The 5554-nt window shown below is 48.2% G+C and overlaps 1 long non-coding RNA gene across 1 annotated transcript; it reads left to right on the top strand.

Moving 5' to 3' along the window:
* Positions 1-1209: 1209 nt before the first annotated feature.
* On the top strand, positions 1210-4499 carry LOC140219390 (uncharacterized). Its single transcript, XR_011895621.1, has 2 exons — positions 1210-1366; positions 4409-4499. It is a non-coding gene; the product is annotated as an uncharacterized lncRNA (long non-coding RNA).
* The last annotated feature ends 1055 nt before the right edge of the window (positions 4500-5554 follow it).

Genomic DNA, 5554 nt, shown 5'->3' with positions numbered 1-5554 from the left:
TTGCTGGACAAGCTTAATTCAGACTGTAAGGTATGCTGCTGTTACTTGCCAAAACTATTTTATTCAGGGGCGGAAACCTCATCCATCGAACCAAGTAGTCACGCAATGTAACCTGCAGCGAACAGTTTGAACGCTTGTCAAAGTATAACATCACAGCTCCTACCGTAGCAGAACGGTACCCACGCTGTTACGATCGTCGCGTATGTTTCATGGCTCCTAAACCGCAGCTTAGAAATAGAGGATAATACTGCAATAAGGTCACATTAGTGAATGGAACATTCAGAAATACATAACTGATCTCGCAAGCTGATTGTATGCGCAAAAATATGCGCGCACACATCGGGCTGCGTGTTCCGTCCACCTCAACGCCAGCAGAAATTCCGGCCATGACGCCTTTAACCACTTCAGCACGTCTCACAGAACCGTTTACCACGTAGAAGGCGCACGTCATACCAAACAGACCGCACGATCGCGAAAACAAACGCCAGAACCTGCCGCCGAGCGTATACCTGCCATGCAAAAGACCGCTTTCACCCAAGCCAGTATGGCGCTGCTCATAGGCGGCGCCACTGCGCTCACAATATGGCGGCGCCTACGAAAAAACGGTCTATAGCATCGACAAGTTCATAGACCAAACCATCATGACATTATTCGGGCAGCGGACTCGGGCGAGCGTCTAGTGCGCGTTTTCAGAACATCGCAGACGTGGCGCCGTAGCAGAAATCTTCCTCGCGTCTGTGCTTGCTGCATACCCGAGTTGTAGCCGACGACTGTTTGCCGGTTTTATGTTTCGCGAGCCAAGCTTCACGCAGCTTCTTGTCCTGCGGCTACGTGTGACTAAGGCTGACACCGGCGTCCGTTACGTGCGTCCGGCCCTGCGGCACCGAGCAGTAGCCTACCATGTGGCGCGCCTTCAAAGGCAGCCACTACCTATTGTAGTGCTTTCAAGTGCTGTAAAGGAGACATTCGAAGCGGGAAAATTTCGCCACTAAATGGGGACCGCAGCGTACCAGGGAATATAAACTCGTTTTCAGCTCGCTTCGGCGCTCCCGAAGCAGCCGACGCGGCCGCTATGTCCACGTGATCCCTCCTTGCACGTCACGCCGACGGTGGCGCCAGCTTTTCCAGTGGTGGAGCTCGAGGCCATTAGGCGTTGAGTGCGCCGCATGCGAAGCAAGGAGGAGGAGGAATAAACATTTATTGATGAGACAAAAAAAAAGAAAGTGGCGGAAGGGAGCAGTGCAGGGTGGGTCCCTATTCCAAGACTCCAGTGGCCATCGCGACCCGCCCAGCTTGGTCCAAGAGGCCCTTCTGGGCCTCGAGGTCAGCAAGAGCGAGGATGGCCTCCCAGGGCTCCCTTAGCAAGGTGAGTACCAAAGGTGAATTAATGGCATGAGGTCTTTTGGCGCACTCCCATGTTACGTGAGGCAATGAAGGCCATGACCCGCACCACGGGCAAGAGTTAGTGTACAAGGTTGGGTTTATTTTATGGTATCTACCCAAATGTGGGTAGGTATCCGTCTGTATTCTTCTATATTTCTGCGCCTCCTCTACATTGAGTAGTTTGTGTGGTGGGGCGTACTGTCGCCGGGTTCTTCGCTGGTGCTCCAGTATATCGCGGACCAGTAGGCGATCGTCTTTTTCATCGTTGTTCGTATCTCCAGCTCGGTTAGTAAAGCCTCGAGCTAGAGTGTGTGCCTGTTCGTTTCCCGAGATACCCTCGTGGCCAGGACACCATAAAATTGCATGATCTTCTTTCAATGTGTCGCCTATGATCTTAAGGGCGACTTGTGGTATGTTGCCTTGTAGATACATTCTGCATGCCACTTGTGAGTCGGACATTATTAAAGCTGAGCTGTTTTGCTTTTCCTTGTATGCGATAGCGAGAGCAATCGCCGCTGCTTCCGCTGTTGCAGTGCACCTAGTGCGTATCGAGGCTGATGTGTGAAGCGTTCCGTGGCGTGTGGGTTGAACTGCCACTATTACATGTCCTTTGCTAAATCTAGCTGCATCAGTATACATTACGTCTTGATTACTGCCGAAGGTTTTCTGAAGATGTTTAGCTCTCGCCTGTCTTCTCGCTGTGTGATAAGTTTTGTTCATGTTGCGTGGGACTGGGGAGACCACTATGCGCTCGCGTATTCGATCCGGCATTGGGGTTGTTTGTTCCTTGGAGTACTGCGGTCGCAATGGGTAGCCTAAACGCGACAGAACGTTTCTACCTGTGCTTGTGAGGCATAGTCGTTCTCTTTGTGTCATAAGAACGGCTGCTCTTAACTCTTCAAATGTGTTGTATATGCCTAGAGCTTGCACCCTCTCGTTTGCCGCATTCTTAGGAAGCCCAAGGGCTGACTTATACGCGCCACGTATTAGTAGGTCGATTTCTTTGATTTCCGATGGGGTTAGCTCTTGATATGGTAGTCCGTATGTTATTTTGCTAAGAATAAAAGCCTGGACTAGTGTTATGGTTTCGTTCTCGTGGAGCCCTTTACCTTTCTTTGTAATTCTGCTTATTAGTCTAGCGATGCTCCTCGTGCTTGACTTTAGAGTCGCAATGGTGTGAGTGGCTCTTTTGTTGCTTTGTAACCATAGTCCAAGTATTCTGATCATATTTCTTTCTGGTAACGTCCGGTCACCCATAGTTAGGTGGATGCTCGGTTTGTTTCTGTAGTTACGCCCGTGGATCCGGATAAACTCAGATTTTTCAGGAGCGCATTGCATACCGTTTTGTTCTGCGAAGTCCTTCACCGAGTCGATAGCCTCCTGGATAGTTTGTTCTTTTTGCCCTAACGAGCCTTTGCAGGCCCATAACGTGATGTCGTCTGCGTAAAACGCGAAGTTGAGGTCGTTAATTTTCTCTAGTTGTCGTGCCAAGCGGTTCATTGCGACATTAAATAGAAGTGGTGAAAGGATGGCACCCTGTGGTGTGCCTCTGTTAGGCATTGGGAGTTTGGAAGATCGAATATTTTCCATACCTATTGTGGCTTTACGTTCAGTAAGGAAAGAGCGGATGTAATTGTGGATCTTAATTCCACAGCCCATTCTTTCGAGCTCTTCAAGTATGAGGGTACGGGAGATCGTATCAAAAGCGCTTTTTAAGTCAAGCGCTGCTATGATGTTCTCTCCCCCTGTAGGGACATTTTGCAGCACGTCATCTCGTAGCCTTACGAATATGTCTTGTGTAGAAAGATGTTGTCTGAAGCCGTACATGTTGTGCGAGAGAAGTTGGTGCCCTTCGATATAGCTAGTAAGCCTGATATGAAGGACCTTTTCGAAAAGTTTGCCTAAGCAGGAGGTTAGAGATACTGGCCTGAGATTCTGCAATGTTCTTGCTTTCCCCGGTTTAGGTATTAAGATGATGGTCGCTTCTTTCCATTGATTAGGAAGCTCTCCCGTTTCCCAGATTTTCTCATTGAAGTACCGGGTTAGGTGTTCCAGTTGCTGATCACTCATATTTCTTAACATAGCATTCGTGATGCCATCCTCGCCTGGGGCTGAGTTACGTTTTAATGCTAGAGCGGCGGCATATACTTCTTGTTTTGTTATGGGTGCATCAAGCTTGGGATTGTCCATGCCTTTGTACTCTCTCTTATCGATGTTATCTCCTCCTGTCCCGATGTATCTGTCTGCCAGGGTTTGGATCAAGGATGCGTCATCCCCCTTAAATTCTCCTACCAATGTGCGTAATGCTCTAGTAGTGACTGTTTTTGTATTGTATGGATCAAGCATGCTCCATAATATTGCCCATGTTTTGGTTGTTGAGAGCGTTCCTCGTAACGAGTCACAAAATTGTATCTAGTTGTTCGCTTGTAGTTGCCTAGCATACTCATTTGCTTGTTCTGTCAGTTGTTCTATTCTAGCTCTGAGCTTTCTGTTTAAGCGCTGTCTCTTCCATCGTTTAGTAAGACTTCGCCTGCCTTCCCACATATGGGCGAGGTGGGGATCCACTACCGGTGTTTTTTCGCTTAGCGCGACGTGCTTTGTGTTGGCTTGGTATGCCTGCATAATTTCGTCTACCCATTCTTCTATTGAATCTATTGGATGCTGAGGGATCGGGTAATGTCTATATGCAGTCCAGTCTGTAAGTTTCGCGTTTCTGAAAGGCTTTTTTAATTTGGGAGTCGTAGTGGAGTAACTTATAATATAATGGTCACTTCCCAGATTTTCATCCAGGTTCCTCCACTGTCCCTCTTTTACGTTAAATGTAAAGGTGAGGTCTGGGTACGTGTCTCCGCAGACGCTATTTCCAAGTCTTGTAGGGGCGAGGGGTAAGGTCTCTAGTTGCATGTTATATTTCTCTACTGCTTCTACTAGGTTTCTGCCCTTTTTTGTATTTGTCCTATAACCCCAATTGGTGTGGGGAGCATTAAAATCCCCGACTAAAATAAACCTGTCTTTTTTTTTTCAGATGTCCAAGCGCCCATTCAAGCATCTCGGGAAACGCAGTCTGCCGTTCTTTCGGTGGGCTGTACACGTTGCCAATAAACGTTTTGGTTTTACTCCTTTTCGTAGTGTGTAATTCGATCAATTGGTGCTCCGTTGAGCATTGGGGATAATAGTGTTCACTGGCCGCGATATTCTTGTGCACCAGCGTCGCCACTCTAGGATACATGGGATTTTGAAAGGTGTAGTAGTCTCTAAGCTTAACTACTCCCTTTCCAACTTCCTGAAGACAGATGACGTCCGGTTGAATAATGGCGGCGTCTAAATAAGCTTGTAGCGCTGCCGCTCTTTTCTGAAAAGAGCGGCAGTTCCATTGCCATATCTCAGCGGTGTCCGTGGTTCGGGTTGTTTTACTGGTTAGCTACGATTTCGGTATCCGTCGAATCGGAAACAGCCCCGTTTTTTACCTTTCTCGCCGTCGGTGTTCCGGGGTTACTGCTGGCTCTTTTGCGTGATGTTTGGTGCAGTTTAGACATTTGTTCGTCTACATAAACTTTATGGTTCTGCACCTCAGCAAATAACTGCTGTTGAAAGGTTTGCAGAGCCTGAATTTGTTCTACTACCTGATTCATCATTCTTTCAATGTTGCTAATTGTTGTCTGTTGGGCGGCCGGTTTATCTCCTTGTGCTGGTTTAGCTTGCCCAATTTTGGTATTCTGAAACTGTGCCTTCAGCGTTGCCATCTCGATTTTAAGTTCTTCTACTGTTTTTTTAAGCTGACGATTTTCAGAAAGGATTCTTTGGTACTCAGGGTTGGCGGTTATTGGAGCCCCTTTTTGTGCCATCCCCGCCCAGCTCACCTTATGTTGGGTCGAGTCTCCCATTGCCACTGAAGTCCTGGATGGGGTAGGTGATCTGGAGGACATTCGGTGGTGTCTGGAGGCGGAGTGGTCAGATAGCCCTTGGTCTCGATTCTTCTGTCGTTCTTGTGATCTTGATTTTCGAATTTGGGGTTGCGACGTTGGAATGTCCCCTTGAGTCCGCAGTGGAGGCCAATCGTCATCGTCCGTATCGTCTGTGTCAGACCATCTCCGTTTTGGCGACGATGACTTGATCGTCTTGCCCGGCGTTTTGACGGCCATCCGGTTTGGTGATTTTGGCTGCGGTCGCT

This window comes from Dermacentor andersoni, chromosome 7 (assembly GCF_023375885.2).
Source record: "Dermacentor andersoni chromosome 7, qqDerAnde1_hic_scaffold, whole genome shotgun sequence".
NCBI classification, from domain to species: Eukaryota; Metazoa; Arthropoda; class Arachnida; order Ixodida; family Ixodidae; genus Dermacentor; species Dermacentor andersoni.
This window is presented reverse-complemented; position numbering and strand designations above follow the sequence as displayed.